Source organism: Rhinoderma darwinii, chromosome 10 (assembly GCF_050947455.1).
Source record: "Rhinoderma darwinii isolate aRhiDar2 chromosome 10, aRhiDar2.hap1, whole genome shotgun sequence".
NCBI classification, from domain to species: domain Eukaryota; kingdom Metazoa; phylum Chordata; class Amphibia; order Anura; family Rhinodermatidae; genus Rhinoderma; species Rhinoderma darwinii.
Genome location: NC_134696.1, coordinates 1,737,115 through 1,762,279, shown reverse-complemented (window position 1 = coordinate 1,762,279; position 25,165 = coordinate 1,737,115). Strand labels below are relative to the sequence as shown.

The following is a 25,165-nucleotide window of genomic DNA, read 5'->3' as shown; positions in this document are numbered from 1 at the left end:
AACCCCACAAAAGACTGAGACTTTTGCTTTTCCACCCAACAAATAATTTTTTCCAGTATTCCACTACATTATATGGTCAAATAAAAAGTGCAACTCATCCCGCAAAACAAGCCCTCATACGGCTATATTGATGAAAAATTAAAAAAGTTATTGCTTTAGGAACGTGGGAAGGAGAAAATGGAAAAATAGTTGAGGCGGGAAGGGGTTAAAGGACAGGCCGTAAAGTAGAGATCTCCAAGAGATATACTATGAGATATAAAAGTGATTCCACCAATTTATTTAAATACTGACGTTGTCCCGCTAGGAAGTACAAATATAAATAAAATTACTGCAACGTGTGAATATACCCTTTAGCTCACAGAGATTGTCAAAACTGAATACAATTGAAACAAACCCTCAGCTGGGAGCAGGATTTGGTCAGCATGGGTTTGGAGCCTCTAGCTTAAAGCAAGAATGTTTTCACTCACTTCAAGCAGAGGTCTTGAAAATGGTGAGTGATAGAAACACAAAATATATTAGAAATGTTCCGATAATTTTATTATGCATTATCCTGTTATGTTGGAATCACACGGCTGTCGCTTTATCCTTGAACAGATTCTTCAGCAGTCTTGTTATAAATAACACTCTGTGCAATCCTAGGAATAGACAGCCGTCTCCATCTGGTGGACAGAGCGCAGAATTACAAGATCTATTCTTAAAGGGAAGGTGTCATGATTTTATTTTATTTATTTATTATATTGCTTTTAATATATTAAGAAAATTTTTATTTATTTGTGTTCTAATTTTGTACTTTTTGCTGTATTCATACTTTTACTTCTCTATGGGGTCTGCCATTTTTTTTTTCATCTCTGTGTCGATTAACGACACATACAGAGATGCTATACGGCACATACAACCCCACAGAAAATGCGAACGGGAGCCGTTCCATTCTCAGAGACATGCGCCGCTCCCACACAGACCAAAATGAAGCTCGTTGGTAGAGCAAAATCCAGCGCCATTTTCATGCGGACGGGAAGCCGCTGCCGGACAGTAAGATGACGACTTCCGGCCGCGGCTTCCGGCCATATGTTCAACGAAGCGAAGGCGCAAGGAAGAGCGTAGACATTATTAATGGGAAATCATCTGTTTGTAATGCTTTATATGTACTCATTACTTGACTTGCTATTTGTACATATCCTTGATCTAATATGCCATATATTGTAATTAGCAATGTGTGACTGTTTTTATACTTGTTACTGTAACAGTTCTTAATAAAACGAGTTTAAAAAAAAAAAAAGGAAGAGCGTAGACCAGCGGAGGCGGCGGCAGGAGCAGGTAATTTATGTTTGTGTATGATGTGTGTATTATGTTCGTGTATGTTCATGTGTGATACTGTCTGCTGAGCCCTGTATCTAATCCTCCTACACGGTGCATTCGCTCAGAAAATAGCGGCACACAGTGTAGGAGGATTGAAGATATTCAAACCCCTCCTTCTCCTGGCACTAGCCAGAATAAGGGAGGGGGAATTGTGTGAGGTCACTAGAGAGAGTGTCTCCACCCCAAATTTGCAGCATAAATCAATGAGGTTGCTTTACCACAGTGACCATGCTGCCGTTTTGGGAGCTGCTCCCTCTAGTGGCCAGCACATGGAAATGTTATAAATTAGAATCTCATTTATAATATTTTCTGACTTGTGAAAAAAATTAAAAAAATGTAAACAACGTGTAATCACTTATATACTAATTGTTTAACTGAAAAAAAAATTCTAGCGACACATTCCCTTTAAAGGAGTTTTCCCATGAGAGACATTTATGACATGTCCACAGGATATGTCATAAATGTTAGATATATGCAGGTCACACCTCTGGGACCCGCACCCATCTCTAGAATGGGGCTCCTTAAACCCCCATTCTAGATTTATCTGCTATCGCTGCCTCCCGGCCACTTCCTGACTTTATGGTCGGGCGTTACGAAAACAGCGTAACTCGCTGAGCTACGCTGTTTTCGTAGCTCCTATAGTGGTGAATGGCAGTTACGGAAGCAGTGTAGCATGCGAGGTATGCGGTTTCCGTAACTACCATTCAGTTTTATGGGACTTACGGAAACAGCGTAGCTCAGCGAGCTACGCTGTTTTCAGAACTCACGGCCATATAACCTTTTTCATGGTCGGAATTCACCTGAATTAGCCACAACACAGATCGGCAGAACAGGGTTTAGGGGGACCAGAGGTGGGACCCGCATCTATCTGACATTTATGACATATTCTGTGGATATATCATAAATGTCTCTCATGGGAAAACCTAAAAAAATAGGGGTAAAATCACTTCGATTTGGCAAAGTCCAGAAGAATGAGCTGCAATAGTCAGTGCTGATAGATATGTTCTGTCCACTGCGGGTTATTCACAGTGAAACAACGCTGCAGAATAACTGCCACATGTGAACCCAGCCTAAGCATTTACTCCTGGTTCTGTAAAAAAATAAAAAAATGCACTGAGACTACATTGTGTGAACGCAGCTTTGTCAGGTTTTCCTCTTGTGTGTATATTAAATTACTTCTCCAGTTTGTTACTTTGTGACATATCAATAAAAAACAACACGATGCCTTGTGCCCAGATCTTCATAGATGGCTGTGAATCTTGTTGACGTTCCTCAATTTCCACTACGGCATCATGTTCCTCATTCTTGTCGTTATCAATTGTGTTGTTTCTGTTTTAGAGTTTTTCACACGAGTACTTGAGTTTGTTTTTGTGACCTTATGACCGAAGGCGCTCTAATTGACTTCTAGTGATGTTTGCAGCTGATTCCTCCATTTTTCACACTTAGACAACATTCCATCACCGCCGCTGGGGATATATCAAATCCAATTCTGCAATGAACCTTTGTCTCAGCCTAGAGAAACTTTCCAGCTTGGTCTTCAATCCCGGGTAATGCTGTCATACTGGTGTCCCGAATGTCATTTTTACAGGATCCATGATGGATATGACCGGTCCGTTATGTTATGAACCAATTCACTGATCCCTTTACGATCCCTATTTCCACGACAGATAATCAATCCATAAGGTTTTGTTTTTTTGTTGTTTGTTTTTTTTTTTACTGGATAGAATGACAGGGCATGCTACACCATCCTGGCTGTCATAAAGCAACAGAAACCTGATGTAAAAGAGCAAATGCAAGTGTGAACAGAAGGTAACGTACAACATATTTTTAAGCTCTGTTCACACTTACATTCGTTTTTACGGTCTGTTTCAATTGCTTTTTTACAATCAGAATAGTGTAGAATGCTGCAGCATTCTATCCGAAAAAAAACTAAAAAAGGCCAGACCCATTATAAGTCAATGGGGGTTAGGTCATAACACATCTGTCAAACGAGTAATAAAGGGTCCGTCATGTCCACCATGGATCCTGTAAGAAAAAGGAAGCCATAACAACCGTGTAAATATAGCCTTAAGAAATATTAGTTATTGTATAATAAAAAGTTCCGCTATTTTGTATTTAAATTCCTTTACCATTTTCAAGATCTGCTTGCTGTCAGTGACTGAGAACATTAATTCTTTGCACCCTGGGGCTGAAAATCCATCCTGACCTAAACTTTATTTATTCCCTGTTGCTTGTGTAGCACCAACATATTCTGCGCTATAAAGCGATTGACGCCACTCACATCAGCCAACCGATCAAATTATTCCTATATGAAACACACAAAGGCCAGCACATCTTACATAAATGTGGATTAAGGTGGCCATACACTTTGGATAGATGTCGGCCGAACGATCGTTCATCTGGCAGCTCTTTCCCGACTCCCCCATACATATGAACTCTCGGATCGGCTGAGCGTGCACGTGTTTTCAGTAGGGAGAAAGCCAATGTCAAATATCTCTGGTAGAGGCTCATATACTTACCTGCTAACGATCATGCAGATTGTTATTCACACCCTTTTATTTCCGGACATCTGACGTTAGGGGAGGGTCGGGACGCCGCCACACACATAGACGGTCGGCTGACAGACATCTAATGTGCATGGCCAGTTTAGAGTAGATTTAAACACTGAAGATTTTGTTGCAGAAATTTCTGAAATTGAATTTGTTCCATTCATCTGAATAGTGTTCCTTCTACAACAAGCACAAGGATTTCTTGAACGGATTTTCTACAAGATCTGCCACGTGACTGCATCCTGAACTGATAGACATAACGGGAACATTCCGAAACGTGTGCAATTGTGCGAACATTTCCAGGCGTACACCAAATGCACAAACATTGGCACAAGGATGTATGAGAATTTGATGCAATGTCAGCAAGGGGAAACATTGCCAGCCATTACTCTTCAAATCCATTATAACAATATATACAGCAGAGGAGAACCTCAGGAAAGTGGGTTTTTATGGAGGATATAAGGGTGCATTCTCATGTTGTAGATTGTAAATTGTGCTTTTTGCAAACAACATGACTGCAATGTGTGAATAGACACCCCAAGTCCGGGTTCCCATCTGTCTGATACGTTGCTCAAAAACCCGCAGCACATTCCGTCTGAAAAACCGCGCCACATAGATTTTTCAGCCGGAATTTCTGCTGCAATAAGCAGCAAATAAAAAACCCAAAAACAAAAACCAACAACCCATACTTACCTAGGCCGTTGTCATGGTGACGTGTCTCTCCTTTGCGTCCGGCCTCCCTGGATTATGCTGCAGCCTGTGATTGGCTGCAGCAGTCACATGGGATGAAACGTCATCCCAGGAGGCCAGACTGCAGGGAGTTCTGGGTAAGGCCTCATGCACACGACCGTAAAAACACCCGTTATTGCGGGTCGTTATTACGACCCGCAATAACGGGCTCATAGGCTTCTGTTAGCCACGGGTACCTTCCCGTTTTCTCACGGGAAGGTACCCGTGCCGTTAAAAAAGATAGAACATGCCCTATTTCATGCCGTAATAACGGCACGGGCATCCCATAGAAGTCTATGGGGCTCCCGTAATCATGGGTGGCTGCGTGTGTTCACCCGTGATTACGGGAGCGTTGCGAGGTGAGGCGAGGTCAGGGGACTACCCGGTCTGCAGGCCACAGCCCAGTGGCGTAACTACCGCCGGGACTACAATGAAAACTATGGCAGAGCGGGGAGGTATCTCCCCGCTCTGCCATAAACAAAAGACATGTATCCCCTATCCTGTGGATAGGGGATACATGTGTGATCGCTGGCAGCGATAAGTAGAACGGGGGACTGAAAGTCCCCCCATGTTCTCCATGACTCTCACCTCTGACTTCCGAGGTCTGTGTCGGCAACCCCGTAGAAATGAATGGAGCGCCGGTCGCGCTTGTGCGCATGCGTGACCAGCGCGCCTTTCATTTTTATTGAGCTGTGGAAGTCAGGTGAGAGTCATGGAGAACTTGGGGGGACTTTCAGTCCCCCGTTCTCCTGATCGCTGCCAGCGATCACACATGTATCCCCTATCCACAGGATAGGGGATACATGTCTTTTGTCTACACTGTAGGTCGCATCTTTTGGGGGGGTTGGGGACAGGGGCTGTAAGGCGTTCCCTACAGGGGGGGGGGGTCTGTATGGCGTTCCCTACAGAGGGTGGGGCTGTATGGCATTCCCTACAGGGGGGGGCTGTATGGCAGTCCCTACAGGGGGGGGGGGCTGTATGGCAGTCCCTACAGGGGGGGGGGGCTGTATGGCAGTCCCTACAGGGGGGGGGGGGGTTGTATGGCGTTCCCTACAGGGGGGGGCTGTATGGCATTCCCTAAAGGGGGGGGGCTGTATGGCAGTCCCTACAGGGGGGGGGTTGTATGGCGTTCCCTACAGGGGGGGGCTGTATGGCATTCCCTAAAGGGGGGGGGGCTGTATGGCGTTCCCTACAGACCCCCCTGTAGGGAACGCCATACAGGCCCCCCCTGTAGGTGACGCCATACAGCCCCCCTGTAGATAGCGCCAAACAGCCCCCCCTGTAGATAGCGCCATACAGCCCCCTTTGTAGATAGCGCCATACAGCCCCCTTTGTAGATAGCGCCATACAGCCCCCTTTGTAGATAGCGTCAAACAGCCCCCCTGTAGATAACGCCATACAGCCCCCTTTGTAGAGAACGCCATACAGCCCCCCCTGTAGATAGCGCCGAACAGCCCCCCCTGTAGATAACGCCATACAGCCCCCTTTGTAGAGAACGCCATACAGACCCCTTTGTAGAGAACGCCATACAGACCCCTTTGTAGATATCTACAGAGGGGACTGTATGGCGTTATCTACAAAGGGGGACTGTATGGCGTTATCTACAGGGAGGGTTGTATGGCGTTATCTACAGGGGGGGGGCTGTAATAAACCCACTATCTACAAGGGGGGGTGGGGTTGTGTGACACCCAGTGGAGGGGGGGGCCCCAGTCAAAAGTTTGCTATGGGGCCCAGTCTTTCCTAGTTACGCCCCTAACACAGCCCACATTTGTTTTCAGAGTTCAAGAGAAAAACATGGCACTCACTTTTTTACGGATCCGTAAATACGGATGGAATACGGGTGGAATACGGATGCACACGGTACCGTATTTACGGACACGGATCCGTAAAAACGGGTGCAATACGGGTGGAATACGTGTGACCATGGAGCCGTATAAACGGCCGTTTTTACGGATGGTAAAAAATACGGTCGTGTGCATGAGGCCTAAGGCCTCATGCACACGACCGTATTTTTTCCCACCCGTAAATACTGGCGTAAATACGGGTCCGGTGTCACACGTATTCCACCCGTTTTGCACCAGTATTTACGAACCCGTGCTCGTAAATATGGGTCCGGTGTCACACGTATTCCACCCGTATTTACGAGCACGTTTTTGGCGGCAAAATAGCACTGCACTAATCGGCAGCCCCTTCTCTCTATCAGTGCAGGATAGAGAGAAGGGACAGCCTTTTCTGTAATAAAAGTTAAAGAAATTCATACTTACCCGGCCGTTGTCTTGGTGACGCGTCCCTCTCTTCACATCCAGCTCGACATCCCTGGATGACGCGGCAGTCCATGTGACCGCTGCAGCCTGTGATTGACCTGTGATTGGCTGCAGCGATCACATGGCCTGAAACGTCATCCAGGACGTCGGGCCGGATGTCGAGAGGGACGCGTCACCAAGGCAACGGGCGGGAGACCGGACTGGAGGAAGCAGGAAGTTGCCGGTAAGTATGAACGTCTTTTATTTTTATTTTTTACAGGTTTATACTGATCGGTAGTCACTGTCCAGGGTGCTGAGTTACTGCCGATCAGTTAACTCTTTCAGCTCCCTGGACAGTGACTATTTACTGACGTCGCTTAGCAACGCTGCCGTAATGACGGGTGCACACATGTAGCCACCCGTCATTACGAGAGCTCCATAGACTTCTATGGACTGTCCGTGCCGTTATTACGGCCAGAAATAGGACATGTTCTATCTTTTTTAACGGAACGGGCACCTTCCCGTGAGAAAACGGGAAGGCACCCGTCGCCAATAGAAGTCTATGAGCCCGTTATTACGGGTCGTGATTACGACCCGTAATAACGGGAGTTTTTACGGTCGTGTGCATGAGGCCTAAGTATGAATTTTTATTTTTTTTCTGAGTTGCGATTTTTGTGGCGAAATTGCTACGATTTAGCTGTAAAAGTCACAACACTTGGCATGAATTCAATTGGGAAACCCCGCAACAAAAACGCAGCACAAATTAACATGCTGCAGACTAAAAATGCTGCACCGCATGTCACTTTCTGAACAGTTTCACTGCGTTTTTTTTCCGAGGCGTGGGCATGAGATTTTCCAAATCTCATCCACATAATACTTTTGCGGAAATTCCTCAGCGTTTACGCAACGTGGGAACCCGGCCTAAGGCTCTATTCACACATCGTGTATTTGTTGCAGATTTATAAGTGGTTTCAAAAGGAATGAGAACTATAAAGGAAGACTTTATACTTCTGCTGGATCCACTCCTGGCGTAGGCTCAAACATCTGCACCAAAATCTGCAAAAAACACGGGCTGTGTGAATCCGGCCTAGAGTAACAATTTATGAGGGAGAGAACACTATTCCTGGAGTTAATCACCCAGTCGCCACATAAGAGTTTCATTCTGCAGTCGTTAAAAAGAATAATCGCACAAATGACAACACAAAATCACAATTCTGTCAACTTCTCTGCCATTATCTGGAAATAACAGTAAAATAATGACTGTGGTCAAATAAGAGAAGTCAAACAAAGGCAAACAGGTGTCCAGTGCAGACAGGACTGTAACAGAAAGCCCAAGAGCAGAACGAGTTCAACTAAGTTGGGAGGTTGTTATGACTATTGGTCGCGATATCGCACATACCACCGGCATTGTGATGAGTGTTTAATATAAAACGACGCTCGATGCTACTGTCTATAGAGTGACTGCAGCCAAAACATGAGCGCACCTGCCGGCTCACACGCGGCAAGATGGTGGGCAGATGCCCCCTCTATACTGGTCAGGCAAGGTCTGCAGTGAAATCAATGCCATACGGTGGTACAAAGCGGAAACATAAACACACTATTGTTTAGGTTACATGAAAACAAGAAGATACACCCGGTCTCTGGTCACACAAATCATGTTCAGTGCTTTAAATCATATATAAAACGTCCAGGATGAACGTTACATGGAAGATAATAAAAGCGCCATTTAGTACAATTAGGCCATAACCACACGATGATGATTTGTCAGGATTCATCACTCAGGAAAATATCTGTGAAGAATAATGAACGCCCTGACTATAAAATAAAAAAGACGTGGATAAGTGCCAATCAATTACAATGGGATTAATCTGTTTGCGGATCCGTGGGCCAATCCATGTGAGAAATCTGAGTTTCAACTTTGGATTTCAACCACAGATTTTCTTAATGTGTAACTAAACGTTTGACAAACTTCTGACATGTCATTGTGAAATGTCAGAAGTTTGGATTGCTGGGGGTCCGAGCACTGAGACCCCCACCAATCACTAGAACGAAGCAGCTGAAGCGCTCACCCGCTTTGTGTCTGTTCGGCTTTTTCCAGAAAGCCGATGTATCGGAGTCTATTTCACACAAGCGCTTCAGCTGCTTCGTTCTAGTGATTGGTGGGGGTCTCAGTGCTCGGACCCCCACCAATCCAAACTTCTGACATGTCAGAAGTTTGTCAAAAGTTTAGCTGCACTTTAACAATCCACGGTAGCTTTGTTTATGGCAAATATGTGCAGTGTGAACACAGCCTTACCTACAACGCCCTGCTTTACTCTCTGTGCTCTGAGAAGAAGACCAAGTCCGCAGCTCAATGAGAAATTTACTTTAAAAAAAACTGGTCTTGAATGAGCAGACAGATAACAAGACTTCACACACTGCGGGTGCATTACATTAGATGTTTTTGGCCGCACGGTAAAAATCACATAAAAAATCTGGGTCAAAACCGCGTGCGTTTCTGCAATGTGGTTTTCGGCCGCGTGTGTGTTTACAGGTGAAATATTTAATTCACAGCTTCACCTGTAAAAACCGAACTGGGCAAAACCTCATTGGAAACCACAAGCGGTTTTGCCACGATTTTTGATTCCGTTTTTACCACGCAGCCATAAATAAATATTGCAGAATGAAATGACGCTCCTTTAGGGTATGCTCACACTGGGCGGATTAGCCTCAGATTGTCCGTAGCGGATTCCATTGCAGAAAATCTTAAGCGTATTATACAGTAGCAGAAGAGTGGATGAGACCGGAATAAATCTCATCCACACGCTGCGGAAAAAAACGCTGCGAAAACGTCCACAAATTGAGCTGCGGTGTGTTTTTTTTAATTCACGACGTCAATTTATGCTGCGGAATAGTTGCACTTTTGTTGCGGTTCTCCCCCATTGAATTTAATGGGAAGGTAAAAGCCACAACAAATAGCATATGTTGCGATTTTACAACGAAAAAGCTGCGATTCCGCCGCAATAAAACACCTTTTTCTTTTTGTTTAAATTTATTTTAAAAAAAGGTCACCCGTAGAGGTGCATGCGGCTCTCCTGTACCCCTGTATACCTACATGCAGCCTTCTGTACATGGATCTGTATAAGGGAATGATGAGTTCACATGAAGTGGTGCCATCCTGGTATTGCTACGGTCTTCGGTAAATAATTTTTGCAGTTTTGCGAAGGCAGCCCATGGTTGTCTCACCCTAAGGCCTTATTCAGACGAGCGTGTCCGTTTTGCAACCAAAAAAAAGGAGCGTATTTCAGTTCTGCTTGGGTATCAGTGTTCCTGTTTTGGTTTTTTTCCCTCATCATTTCTTTAGCAGCTGGTGTGTGAAAAACACGGACGACACACAGATGTCAATGGGTGAAGTAGTCCGCAAAAAGTGACCAAAATAAGACATGCAGTGAGTTTAAAGCAACGGACACGCTGCGTGAAAAAACAAGGATGTGTGAATAGCCCCATTGAGTTGCATAGGTCCGTGTGCTGTCCGTTTTTTAAACAATCAGCACACAGAAGTATAATATGCTTGTCTGAATAAGGCCTAAGGCTAAGTTCATCCCTAGCATTTGTGCAGTTGAAAAACACGTTGTACAGATGTTACAGTAAGCTTTAAAATCATATTCACACCGTGCACTTGAAAAACAAACAAAAAATCTAGTTTTTGAGGAATTGCTGTGGTTTTTGCCATTGACTTAGCCGCAAAACCGTAGCACGAATGTGTTTTTTGCACTTTTTTTTAAAGAGGTTTTTACTCTACAGCTGCGCAGGGGCCTTTCACGTGTGCACCACAACTCTGCATGTGAATAGGGCCGAATGCCAGTTTTACAGTTTAACCTTTAGAAATTTCAGTCTTTGTGTACCACTAAAGAAATCTGATCATCATCATCCTCATCGGCTGTAAGAACAGAGGTTATACTGCGACCATCCAGTAGGGGGCAGACACAGACTAGCTGATAGATTTACACCTGACCAAGTACAAATATGTATTTTTAGAACCACAGCACCTGGTTAGGCCTCATGCACACTTCCGTTTTTTTCATCAGGGTGTTATCCGTTGTTTTAGCTGATAGCCCCCTGACATTCATTACAATGGGGCCATGCAGACTTCTGTTGTTTTAAAGGAACCGTGCGGCCGTTCCGTCACAAATAGGACAGCTCCTACTCCTGCCCGTTTTTTATGGAAGTCTTGGCCTTTTAATTGATTTGGTCCGTGAAACAACGGACTGTACACGGAAGTCATCCACGTGCGGCCCGTATTTCACAGAACCGTCATTAGCGGCAGTACAACGGCTGACGGAAGTGTTCATGAGGCCTAAAGGGACACTCTTATCCATGGCCTGTGTCTCGTATTGCAGCTCAGCCCCAGACACTTTTTTCTAATCCTGGAAAACTCCAATACAAATGCATGAGACAAAAAATATATATCAGGTTTGAAAAATATTAAGGAACACTGCAGTGAATGAGATGTAAAACATGGCGGTCACACGTCTATCTGCTGTGCGTGCTGATTACGTAATATAAATTGGGGGTGTACGCTCAGATTCCAGCTCCATGAATCCACTCCGAGGTTAACGCTGCACGATAAGACCCGCTGTCCGCACAAAGAAAAAGAATTGCGCTTTACCCATCTATGGAATGTGACGCAGGGCCACGGTTGGGAGGGACAACTAAGAGAACAATATGGTTGCAGAGAATGCCCCTCCATTCCCTGCGCATGTGATTCAGTCTGAAGACAACACATCAACGCCCATCCGGACATGGCACAGGCCACTACAACGAGGGGCACAGTATGGCACTATTCACCTGGGGTCTAGATAATGCCATTCAGCGCGCAGAGGACAGATAAAGATTCTAGTGCTATAGACGGGCACTGTATGGCACCGCTCACATTGACAGTACGGTACCAGCTGAGCACGGTATTACTTTTTCTATATAGAAGGATGGCGATATATTTCCTAAATAATGACGGCAGTGCACAGTACAATGCTGTCAGCTCCGTGCTGCGCCATTCTTGATAAACGTATACCACAGATATCCAGGGTGAGTTCAGGCTACTACTCCTCTCTACCACGACTGTATTTTCAGTGATAATGATGGGAGTTATACTTTTGAAACATGCTTCATCTGTAGGGTTAGGCTCTGTTCACACTAGCGTCATTAAACCTCCCAACCGTCCCGGATTCCAGGCGGTGCCCCGCTGTGCGAGGTGGCTGGGGGTAACGCTGTCAACTGTATCTGTGTCCTCAGGACGCAGATACAGTTAAACCCAATTCTAACGTAGAGAACCATCAGCTCCCTGCTTCAGAATTTCTTCAGATTGGAGGAGCAGAGGGAGCTCCTCCGCTCGCCGAGGACTCCCGGGGCAGTGCTACTTTAAGCGCTGTGCTGGGGAAGCCCTTGACGTCACTGTCCATATATGGACAATGACGTCAGAAGCTACTGCTTGAGCGGAAATCCCCGTTGCCAATGATCTGGCCGGGGATTCCGCTCCTAGAGGAAACCCCTGAGGTCACTGTCCTTATATGGACAGTGACATCAGGGCTTCCCTCTTGGAGCGGAATCCCTGGTCTATGCTCTGCCTGGGGATTCTGCTCAATTGGGAGTCCCAATGGCGTGATCTACAGGGGGGGTAGCGCTATCTTCATGGAAAATTTGGCACTATATAGGGCACTATCTACAGGGTACACTGTGGTGTTATGTACATGGGAGCTATCTACATGGGCAATGGCACTAGGGGCAGCATACTTTATAAGGGCAGCTAGGGGGCATTATACTGTATGAGGGCAGCTATGGGGGCATTATTTTGTATGGGGGCGGCTATGGGGGCATTATACTGTATGGGGGCAGCTATGGGGCATTATACAGTATGGGAGAATCTGTGTGATAATTACACTGTATGGGGCATCTATGGGGGCAGCTATGGGGGCATTATACTGTATGGGAGAATCTGTGTGAGAATTATACTGTATGGTGACATCTGTCTTGGCTTTATACTGTATGGGGCATCTATGGGGCAGTATACTGTGTGGTGGCAGTTATGGGGGCAATATGCTGTATGGGGCAGTTATGGGGGCAGTATACTGTGTGGTGGCAGCTATGGGGTCATTATGCTGTATGAGGCATTATAATATATGGGGCATCTGAGGAATTATACAGTGTGGTGGCAGCTATGGGGCATTATGCTGTATGGGGGCAGCTATGGGGGCATTATGCTGTATGGGGCAGTTATGGGGGCATTATGCTGTATGGGGGCATTATACTGTATGGGGGCAGTTATGGGGGCATTATGCTGTATGGGGGCAATTATGGGGGCATTATGCTGTATGGGGGCAGTTATGGGGGCATTATGCTGTATGGGGCAGTTATGGGGGCATTATGCTGTATGGGGGCATTATACTGTATGGGGGCAGTTATGGGGGCATTATGCTGTATGGGGGCATTATACTGTATAGGGCAGTTATGGGGGCATTATGCTGTATGGGGCAGTTATGGGGGCATTATGCTGTATGGGGGCAGTTATGGGGGCATTATGCTGTATGGGGCAGTTATGGGGGCATTATGCTGTATGGGGGCAGTTATGGGGGCATTATGCTGTATGGGGCAGTTATGGGGGCATTATACTGTATGGGGGCAGTTATGGGGGCATTATGCTGTATGGGGGCAATTATGGGGGCATTATGCTGTATGGGGCAGTTATGGGGGCATTATGCTGTATGGGGGCAGTTATGGGGGCATTATGCTGTATGGGGCAGTTATGGGGGCATTATGCTGTATGGGGGCAGTTATGGGGGCATTATGCTGTATGGGGGCAGTTATGGGGGCATTATGCTGTATGGGGCAGTTATGGGGGCATTATGCTGTATGGGGCAGTTATGGGGGCATTATGCTGTATGGGGGCATTATGCTGTATGGGGGCATTATACAGTGTGGTGGCAGCTATGGGGGCATTATGCTGTATGGGGCAGTTATGGGGGCATTATACTGTATGGGGGCAGTTATGGGGGCATTATGCTGTATGGGGGCAATTATGGGGGCATTATGCTGTATGGGGGCAGTTATGGGGGCATTATTCTGTATGGGGCAGTTATGGGGGCATTATGCTGTATGGGGGCATTATACTGTATAGGGCAGTTATGGGGGCATTATGCTGTATGGGGCAGTTATGGGGGCATTATGCTGTATGGGGGCAGTTATGGGGGCATTATGCTGTATGGGGGCAGTTATGGGGGCATTATGCTGTATGGGGGCAGGTATGGGGGCATTATGCTGTATGGGGCAGTTATGGGGGCATTATGCTGTATGGGGGCAGTTATGGGGGCATTATGCTGTATGGGGGCAGTTATGGGGGCATTATGCTGTATGGGGCAGTTATGGGGGCATTATGCTGTATGGGGGCATTATGCTGTATGGGGGCATTATACAGTGTGGTGGCAGCTATGGGGGCATTATGCTGTATGGGGCAGTTATGGGGGCATTATGCTGTATGGGGGCAGTTATGGGGCATTATACTGTATGGGGGCAGTTATGGGGGCATTATGCTGTATGGGGCAATTATGGGGGCATTATGCTGTATGGGGGCAGTTATGGGGCATTATTCTGTATGGGGCAGTTATGGGGGCATTATGCTGTATGGGGGCATTATACTGTATAGGGCAGTTATGGGGGCATTATACTGTATGGGGGCATTATGCTGTATGGGGGCAGTTATGGGGCATTATTCTGTATGGGGCAGTTGTGGGGGCATTATGCTGTATGGGGGCATTATACTGTATAGGGCAGTTATGGGGGCAGTTATGGGGGCATTATGCTGTATGGGGCAGTTATGGGGGCATTATGCTGTATGAGGGCAGTTATGGGGGCATTATGCTGTATGGGGCAGTTATGGGGGCATTATGCTGTATGGGGGCAGTTATGGGGGCATTATGCTGTATGGGGGCAGTTATGGGGGCATTATGCTGTATGGGGGCAGTTATGGGGGCATTATGCTGTATGGGGGCAGTTATGGGGGCATTATGCTGTATGGGGGCAGTTATGGGGGCATTATGCTGTATGGGGGCAGTTATGGGGGCATTATGCTGTATGAGGGCAGTTATGGGGGCATTATGCTGTATGGGGGCAGGTATGGGGGCATTATGCTGTATGGGGGCAGTTATGGGGGCATTATGCTGTATGAGGGCAGTTATGGGGGCATTATGCTGTATGGGGCAGTTATGGGAGCATTATGCTGTATGGGGGCATTATGCTGTATGGGGCAGTTATGGGGGCATTATGCTGTATGGGGGCAGTTATGGGGGCATTATGCTGTATGAGGGCAGTTATGGGGGCATTATGCTGTATGGGGCAGTTATGGGGGCATTATGCTGTATGGGGGCAGTTATGGGGGCATTATGCTGTATGGGGCAGTTATGGGGGCATTATGCTGTATGGGGGCAGTATGCTGTATGGGGGCAGTTATGGGGGCAGTATGCTGTGTGGGCTGAACCGGGTGTGTATGGGTGGGATTAAAGGTGTGGCTTAAAAAAATCTTCCTGCGCGTGCTGCATCGGTTGTCCCTCTTTGTGACACTTGGCGGGGCGCGTGCTGCATCGGTTGTCCCTCTTTGTGACACTTGGCGGGGCGCGTGCTGCATCGGTTGTCCCTCTTTGTGACACTTGACGGGGCGCGTGCTGCATCGGTTGTCCCTCTTTGTGACACTTGGCGGGGCGTGATGGTTTCACGATGGTCATGATGGATCGGTTATGGTTTTTTTTCTTTATTCCCATTGGCTTATAATCGGTCTGTTAGGTTTTCTCACGTTGTTTTTTCACACTGGATAGAATACCGCCGCACGCTACACGATTCTGGCCTTCAAAAGGAAACCTGGCGAGACAGAACTAACGCAAGTGTGAACAGAGCCATGGCAGTACAATACACGTATATTAGGCATTGCCGCCCCGGTGTAGTGACCGCCAGTCTGTGCGTGATCAATTATCGTTATTTCCATCATGGCAGGCGTAAGGCTGCGGATCAGACGCCATGTTTGTGGGGAACTTCTAGAACCATCTCCTCAGCAGTGAAATCACCTCAGGTGCGGGGGTCACACAATCCTGAGGGGACATACGAGGATGGATTCCCTCTCATGATGACAGTATTTATAGGAACACGCAGGAAATGTACATGACGGCCACATCTCCTGACAGAACTCCTCTGCTGTCATATTTACCACTATTCACACGTGAGCCCTGTGCATAAATGGCCGTATGCCTACCGCACAACAACCTCTGTACTGCCATGTCGTGCTGAACAAGCGTTACCTGTGTCCACACGGATTATATGGCCGGGTACACAGGTATTTTATAAGTACATGTCACAGGATGGCGCCGGCCGCCTCAGCTCCTAACACGCCGCCATTACCTGTGACACCCAGAGCCTCTCACGTCTCCTGCCTCGTCCCGCGCATTTCCCGCCTATACTCCTCCATGAGATTGACAGGCAGGGGGCGTGTCTGGAAGTGATGGTAACTAGGATGAGATCACGTGACCGATACTCCGCGGACCGGTAGGGGCTGCCGCTGGGAGATGCGGTAATAAGTGGGGGGGTGTGTATGGTCTGTGGTCTAGCGCTCCTCTGAGGCGTGTAGCCATCTTCTCCGCTGAGATGTATGTCAGTCATCCTGTGCCTCTCTAAGGCATGTCAGTCATTTACTTGCCTACAGTTCCGAATTTGCCTGGACTATCCCGGCAAATTACTGTGCCGGGACTTGTCCCGGCAACTACTACATTCAATTGTATCCGTGTCCTCAGGACGCAGATACAATTGAATACTATGGCAGAGCAGGAAACTATCCGCTTCCTGCTCTGTCACTCACCCATGCAGCCGACGTCCTGGCCGGGGATTCCGCTTATGGAGCCCCTGACCATATAAGGGTAGTGACGTCAGTGGCACCTCCTGTAGCGGAATCCCCGACCAAAACGACGGCAATGGGAGCCACAATGGCTCTATCTACGGGGAGAATGTGGCATCATCTACAGGGGTTCTGTGTGGCTCTATCTACAGGGGGTCTTTGTGGCTCTATCTACAGGGGGCTGTGTGTGGCATTACTTACAGGGGGCTGTGTAGCTCTATCTACAGGGGGGCTGTGTAGCTCTATCTACAGGGGGGCTGTGTAGCTCTATCTACAGGGGGGCTGTGTGGCTCTATCTACAGGGGGTCTGTGTGGCTCTATCTACAGGGGGCTGTATAGCGCTATCTACAGGGGGGCTGTGTGGCTCTATCTACAGGAGGGCTGTGTGGCTCTATCTACAGGGGGGCTGTGTAGCTCTATCTACAGGGGGCTGTGTAGCTCTAGCTATAGGGGGCTGTGTGGCTCTATCTACAGGGGGGCTGTATAGCGCTATCTACAGGGGGCTGTGTGGCTCTATCTACAGGGGGGAGTGTGGCTCTATCTACAGGGGGGCTGTGTGGCTCTATCTACAGGGGGCTGTGTGGCTCTATCTACAGGGGGGCTGTTTGGCTCTATCTACAGGGGGCTGTGTGGCTCTATCTACAGGGGGGCTGTGTGGCTCTATCTACAGGGGGCTGTGTGGCTCTATCTACAGGGGGGCTGTGTGGCTCTATCTACAGGGGGGCTGTGTGGCTCTATCTACAGGGGGGCTGTGTGGCTCTATCTACAGGGGACTGTGTGGCTCTATACAGGGGGGCTGTGTGGCTCTATCTACAGGGGGGGCTGTGTGGCTCTATCTACAGGGGGCTGTGTGGCTCTATCTACAGGGGGCTGTGTGGCTCTATCTACAGGGGGGCTGTGTGGCTCTATCTACAGGGGGGCTGTGTGTGGCTCTATCTACAGGGGACTGTGGCGCTACCTACAGGGGGCTGTGTGGCTCTATCTACAGGGGGCTGTGTAGCTCTACAGGGGGCTGTGTGGCTCTATCTACAGGGGGGCTGTGTGTGGCGCTATCTACAGGGGACTGTGGCGCTACCTACAGGGGGCTGTGTGGCTCTATCTACAGGGGGCTGTGTAGCTCTACAGGGGGCTGTGTGGCTCTATCTACAGGGGGCTGTGTGGCTCTATCTACAGGGGGCTGTGTGGCGCTATCTACAGGGGGCTGTGTAGCTCTACAGGGGGGCTGTGTGGCTCTATCTACAGGGGGGCTGTGTGTGGCTCTATCTACAGGGGGCTGTGTGGCTCTATCTACAGGGGGCTGTGTGGCGCTATCTACAGGGGGCTGTGTAGCTCTACAGGGGGGCTGTGTGGCTCTATCTACAGGGGGGCTGTGTGTGGCGCTACCTACAGGGGGCTGTGTGGCTCTATCTACAGGGGGCTGTGTAGCTCTACAGGGGGCTGTGTGGCTCTATCTACAGGGGGGCTGTGTAGCTCTACAGGGGGGCTGTGTGTGGCTCTATCTACAGGGGGCTGTGTAGCTCTACAGGGGGGCTGTGTGGCTCTATCTACAGGGGGGCTGTGTGGCTCTATCTACAGGGGGCTGTGTGGCTCTATCTACAGGGGGGCTGTGTAGCTCTATCTACAGGGGGCTGTGTGGCTCTATCTACAGGGGGGCTGTGTAGCTCTATCTACAGGGGGTCTGTGTGGCTCTATCTACAGGGGGGCTGTGTGGCTCTATCTACAGGGGGGCTGTGTAGCTCTAGCTATAGGGGGCTGTGTAGCTCTAGCTATAGGGGGCTGTATGACGCTATCTACAGGGGAGCTGTGTGTGGCGCTACCTACAGGGGGGCTGTGTGTGGCTCTATCTACAGGGGGGCTGTGTAGCTCTATCTACAGGGGGCTGTGTGGCTCTATCTACAGGGGGGCTGTGTAGCTCTAGCTATAGGGGGCTGTATGACGCTATCTACAGGGAGCTGTGCGGCTCTATCTACAGGGGGCTGTGCGGCTCTATCTACAGGGGGCTGTGTGGCTCTATCTACAGGGGGGCTGTGTAGCTCTAGCTATAGGGGGCTGTATGACGCTATCTACAGGGGGGCTGTGTGTGGCGCTACCTACAGGGGGCTGTGTGGCTCTATCTACAGTGGGCTCTATGGCATGTACATCTGGGAGACGCCGATTTCAACATTTACAGTGCGATTATGACAAAGGCCTGGGACAGGCCGAAACGTCCTTAATACATCGCAAGCCAATTTTGTTTGTATCAAGATTACACATATCTTGACAAATACATATATTTATTTGAAAAAAGAAAAAATTAACATCTTTGGAAACCTTCTATCGATGAGAGATTTTTTGAATATATTTGCATATTTGAGTGCTTGGGTTATTTCCTTTTGCTTATATGGTGGGTTGATCCGACCCGAACCCTCACAGCACCTATACATTCTGGCAGGAGTGCAATCCATCAGTTTATTGTCATCCATCATGTACTCGGAGGCATGTGTCATCCATCATGTACTCCTCGGAGGCATGTGTCATTCATCTTGTGCTCCTCGGAGGCATGTGTCATCCATCTTGTGCTCCTCGGAGGCGTGTGTCATCCATCTTGTGCTCCTCGGAGGCGTGTGTCATCCATCTTGTACTCCTCGGAGGTGTGTGTCATCCATCTTGTACTCCTCGGAGGCGTGTGTCATCCATATTGTGCTCCTCGGAGGCATGTGTCATCCATCTTGTGCTCCTCGGAGGCATTTGTCATCCATCTTGTACTCCTCGGAGGCATATGTCATCCATCTTGTGCTCCTCGGAGGCGTGTGTCATCCATCATGTACTCCTTGGAGGCATGTGTCATCCATCTTGTACTCCTCGGAGGCGTGTGTCATCCATCTTGTGCTCCTCGGAGGCGTGTCATCTATCTTGTACTCCTCGGAGGTGTGTGTGTCATCCATCTCGTGCTCCTCGGAGGCGTGTGTCATCCATCTTGTGCTCTTCGGAGGCGTGTCATCCATCTTGTACTCCTCGGAGGTGTGTGTCATCCATCTTGTGCTCCTCGGAGGCGTGTGTCATCCATCTTGTGCTCTTCGGAGGCGTGTCATCCATCTTGTACTCCTCGGAGGTGTGTGTCATCCATCTTGTGCTCCTCGGAGGCGTGTGTCATCCATCTTGTGCTCCTCGGAGGCGTGTGTCATTCATCTTATGCTCCTCGGAGGTGTGTGTCATCCATCTTGTGCTCCTCGGAGGTGTGTGTCATCCATCTTGTGCTCCTCGGAGGCGTGTGTCATCCATCTTGTGCTCCTCGGAGGCGTGTGTCATCCATCTTGTGCTCCTCGGAGGTGTGTGTCATCCATCTTGTGCTCCTCGGAGGCGTGTGTCATCCATCTCGTGCTCCTCGGAGGCGTGTGTCATCCATCTCGTGCTCCTCGGAGGCGTGTGTCATCCATCTCGTTCTCCTCGGAGGCGTGTGTCATCCATCTTGTGCTCCTCGGAGGCGTGTGTCATCCATCTTGTGCTCTTCGGAGGCGTGTCATCCATCTTGTACTCCTCGGAGGCGTGTGTCATCCATCTTGTACTCCTCGGAGGTGTGTCATCTGCAGGCTATACATGAGTTCTCATGGGGCATGAACTATATATAGGGATTACGTCTATTTACAGATTATAATGCTTTTGACACCGAAAAAAATGTTGCACCAAAATAATGTGACAAACAACTTTGCAAAAGGCGCCATATTCGCTTACATGTACTTGTATCTCACGTGACGGCTGTGAGTATGAAATGGCTCCCACAATGGTGGTCACTCCCCTCCTCCACACACAGGCTCCGCCCACGCTGGATGATACTAGGACGTGGCACCGTCTGGATCTAATCATGACACTTACATTATCATTGACTGAGAGTCTTAAAAAGAAAAGGGAATCATTAGTCAATAGAGCGTGACATGCTGCGGACTAGGGGTCTGTTTACACAAGCACTTTTTTCCAAACGCGGTATTTGTGGCGAGCCCACAGTTCGAAAAATGGTGCTGTTTTGCTTTCGACGACTGCAATCGCGGCAAAAAAAGCCACAAGAAATGTCGTATGAGCGCTGACCCCGGCTGCCGGACTGGTTGGACGCTTTCTCTCCATTTTCCTGGTGTTTTCTGGGCGCTTTTCTTTGTTCATTTACAGGATTTATTCCCATTTTTGACTCCTAAGAGCCACAATACATCATGTGAATAAACCCTAAGGCTGCAATCACATTCAACGGGTTTGTTGCGCTGTTGCTGCGTTTTTTGCAGCAAATTTTTGTTAAAAAAAATTACATAAAAAATATTTTCCTGAAGTTTTTACTAAATAATGCGACAAAACCTGCACGTGTGAACTGGACAAGGTTCTGAGGGCCGTTTTCAGTGTTAGATAAATTGCTCATGGCTCTGCCGTGTGATGAGGCCTGAAGTCCTGACGTTCGTTTTTCCATCCATAGTCTGTGATTTCTCACAATACTAATCTGCTGAAATACTCTGTGCTGCTCCCAATGTCTTTGTTAACTGGCCTTTGGCTATTCTATCTCTGCCTGGAAATGAATCATTTCATATAATATAGACGAGTATCAGTCACTGTTTGGAGGTGTCTGAAGATGGTTTTCCGGTTCACGTCCGCCGTCTTTATTCGGACAGATAGGCGGTACATTGTTACACTGACGGACGTGAAGTTTGGTGCCGGTTGTCTGATCCGGGCGGAGGCTTACCTGGGACAAGGTTCCTCAAAACGGAATATTTTGCAATATTTAGAGGAAAAAGACATGGACCGCACAATCCACAATGTATACGTTGATCTGAGCCGCTAGGCATAATTTCTAAACATGAACACGAGGTTCTTAGTTAACATTTTGATCAAACTGTATAAGCCCACTTACCACTTCACGGCGACCTCTTGTAAATTGGGTCCCTACTCTAGCGGTTGCAGCACCGCATGGCGGCCACCGCAGCACCGCACCTGCAGAGGGAGCAACCCAGGGGCCCAAAAGCACCCATACCATCAGACCGTGCCAAGCCTCCTTGGCTCTGGGCTACATCCCCCCACAAATGCAGCACTACAGCAACAGACACCACCACACAGCACCACAACATGTGAACAGATGGAATAAGCTCACCTTACCATGCGCCCCTAGTGGCCGACTGAGAGCACAAGCAAGAGCAGGAACACTTATGAGGTCATTCCTAGACTAGCGGTACATTGTTACACTGACGGACGTGAAGTTTGGTGCCGGTTGTCTGATCCGGGCGGAGGCTTACCTGGGACAAGGTTCCTCACATCTGAATGTTTTCCGCTTCGCAGAAGATTTATATCAAATCCAAAAGAATAAACTTTGTATTTCAATTCCTCACATTTATAAGATCACTGCTTGCTGTTTCATGGAAATGTTCTTGTATACATCCGGAGCTTGAAAATCCCTGCGTACCTAAAGCTCTGTTCACATATGGTTTGTGCCTTCTGTCTGAGGTATATATTGGGAGTATTTTGTGACTTCTATAGCTGACGTATGCCGCTGTATAGAAATACGCATCAGACCACGCTTTCCTGTACAGCTGATAAAGATTTGCAAGCAGCGCCCTACGGATACGTCCAGTGTGTGATCTGGAAGCTTTCCCGGTGTATATGCCAAACGTAAATATGATACGTGAACAAGCTAAGACTTCCTGCAGCTGGGTGTATATGATGTAGGCCGGGGTAAGCACACGTTTGGCCGCTATATGTCAGGCTGCAGCAAGTGCAGTCACAGGGGAGGTCACCTATAAGATCTGCGCAGTTTGATAAGTTTCAGGAACTTCGCTATAAGTTTTGGTGTAATGTCCCTGGAAAGTTCTGTATGGAGCGATGTTCTGCAGCTGCCGGATGTCTCAGGTAAAGCAGACTTTCAGGTTGTAGATCCGGTTCGGACACTTTCCTGTCTGTCCTGCGGTGATGAGAGTAAATCACTTGGGCGCATCCTGTTCTTTTGGTTTTCATTTTTGTAATGCAACATTAAGGGACCGTTCACACGCTGCGTAAATATTGAGTGGAAATACCCTCAGAATTTGGCCTGCGGTGCGTAATTTTATTCCGCAGCGTGTCAATTGTATTTGCATAAACGCTGCTTACTTGTTGCGGGTTTTCCCCAGTGAATTCAATGGGAGGTAAATCCCGCAACAAATAGCAGTTGTTGCGTTATTTGCAGCAGGTTCGCAGCGATTCCACAGCAAAAAACGCAACTCAGAAAAACAAAATCTCATACTTACCCAGAAGTCTGTGTTCCTCCCTCCAGCGCGGCCTCCTGGGATGACGCTTCATCCCATGTGACCGCCGCTGCAGCCAATCACAGGTGGTCTCCTGGGATGAAACATGCTAACAGGTCGGCCAAATGCTGCAGTTTTCTGCAGCGGACTTTCCGGACGATAAATCTGCACCATAGTTTCTCGCCCGGAATTCACTGCGACACACAGGGCGGATAAGCTGCGTGCTATTATGCAGAGTATCCGCCCTCGTGTGAACACAGCCTTAAAGGGTAAGAACACACGGGGCAGCAGCCGATACCACGACGTGGTGGCGACGAATGGCCACATGAATAACAGTGAAATTGTGCAGCCGTTGATTGGGGGACTGGTTTTGGCGTGTGCGGCCCCCGTGTGTTTCTAGTTTTAGAGCCTCGCGCTGCTTTGTGCAGATGTCAGCGTTATTGATTATTCGGCTGTCTGATTGATTCGCCAGCGTGTGGAAATTCAATTCTTAAAGGCTCTTTTACACGGGCCAATGATCGGGTGAACGAGTGTTTGTACGATCGCTCGATCTCGCTGATTGTCCGATGTAGACATGGCAGCGATCAGCTGATGAACAAGCAAACAGTCATCGATCGGATCTTCAATGTGGACAGAAAAATGGTCTCCACGTGTAAACAGGATGTTCTGCCGACAAGATGCAAAATGTATGAGGACCAACGATCGTGGTAACCTGCCGCCATACTCGCAATCATTGCCCATTGAATGGAGTAAAGGAGCGCCCAGCAACATGCTTTATTGTCGATCGGCGCTTGTTTAAGGCTGAATTCACACTGCGTTTTTAGCACGCGTTGTTTTTTTGCTTGATGAACTCATTGAGAGACATGGGAGTTTATCCAGCAAAAAACACAAAACACAAATGCCAAAAACGCACAGTGTGAACGCAGCCTAAAAATGTACACAGGCAGAGTTCTGCGCATAATGAGCGCCGATCGTCAATCTAATAAATCGATCGATACTCAATGAAAACTGCGCAGGGGCGAGAGGTTGTTATTCAATAGTCTGAATATTGTCACATCACAAACCGTGACCAATGATGACCATGATTTTATAGGCTCAACCGAAAAAAAATCGTGTTTTTGGTCGTTTGTCGGCCGATATATCCCCCAATCATTGACCTGTATATATTGGCCTTTAGTCTAGCGCTCCACGGCGACACAGAGCCGCCTGCCATTCATGGTAAAATCCCGGGATTACTGCCACCCAAACCTGCAAGGTCCTAGAAAACAAAGGTGGAAAATCTGCTGTGAATTCTCTACATGTGGACCTGTGGTTTGCTGTGGTGCAGCTTTCTCTTCTTTATTCGGCACATGCTGTCATGCTTTTGTATTGTTTTTTAGGAGCTCCCCGCCCCTCAGGTTTTTTTGCATATTTTATTATCGTGTGTTTCGGGCCACACTGGCATTTAATTGAATGAAACGTATAATGGTCATACAGAAGATTTTGTACAGGCCACGGAGCAGGTTTTTCACAATTTGTTTGGATAGTAGATTTGCAGCCGGTTACCCTCGTATGATGCAGGTGGCATCGCCCTATTGGTTGCTATGTATATCCTGTATATGTCAGGATGTATATATACCCACAGTGCAGTATGTGCCTGTACATGTGTCGCTATAGAGAGTTACATTGTATCAGAGGAGGGGATGATACAAATAATGTTTACAGAACAACAGTGACAACTGCTACATTGTGGATACAATACCTGGAAAGAAGGTGTTCACCTGTTTAACCCGTTCATGACTCACTCAATAAGAAAAGTGCCTTTGAGATGACAACGCTACCTTAAGGGTGACATCTGTGATAAGTTTCTAGAAGGTTGCCTGAGATTGCACTACTTGCACTACAGTAGCCACAATGGGATTAAAAGCATGCTGTAATAATGTGACCACCACTGTCACCAGTAAATATAAAATCTATGAAACTGGGAAATCCGGTGCAGCAACTTGTGTTTTACTCATGTAACCTGCAAAAGAAGGAAAAGACAAAAATAACGTCAACGTGTAATGTTTACAGGGAACGTTTACACCGGCTCCTCTATGTGAAGAAACAGCGACCATTGCATAAGCCTGGCGCTCCATGGCGATATGAACGTAACGTGGATACACCCATATGTGC

General features: G+C 47.9%; 2 protein-coding genes across 4 annotated transcripts in view; one reads left to right on the top strand and one right to left on the bottom strand.

The window, feature by feature from the left end:
* ARHGAP32 (Rho GTPase activating protein 32) overlaps positions 1-16,368 on the bottom strand; it is a 523,871-nt gene extending 507,503 nt beyond the window's left edge. The window contains exon 1 of one of the 2 annotated variants that reach the window (XM_075839129.1): positions 16,295-16,368. The gene's annotated coding sequence lies outside the window, so the exon portion shown is untranslated. The other variant, XM_075839130.1, reaches the window with a different exon arrangement.
* Positions 15,905-25,165, top strand: part of TMEM45B (transmembrane protein 45B) — a 31,371-nt gene continuing 22,110 nt past the window's right edge. Inside the window, exon 1 of one of the 2 annotated variants that reach the window (XM_075839156.1) lies at positions 15,905-15,968. The gene's annotated coding sequence lies outside the window, so the exon portion shown is untranslated. Of the gene's footprint in view, positions 15,969-16,438; positions 16,464-25,165 lie in introns of those variants that run through there. The other variant, XM_075839157.1, reaches the window with a different exon arrangement.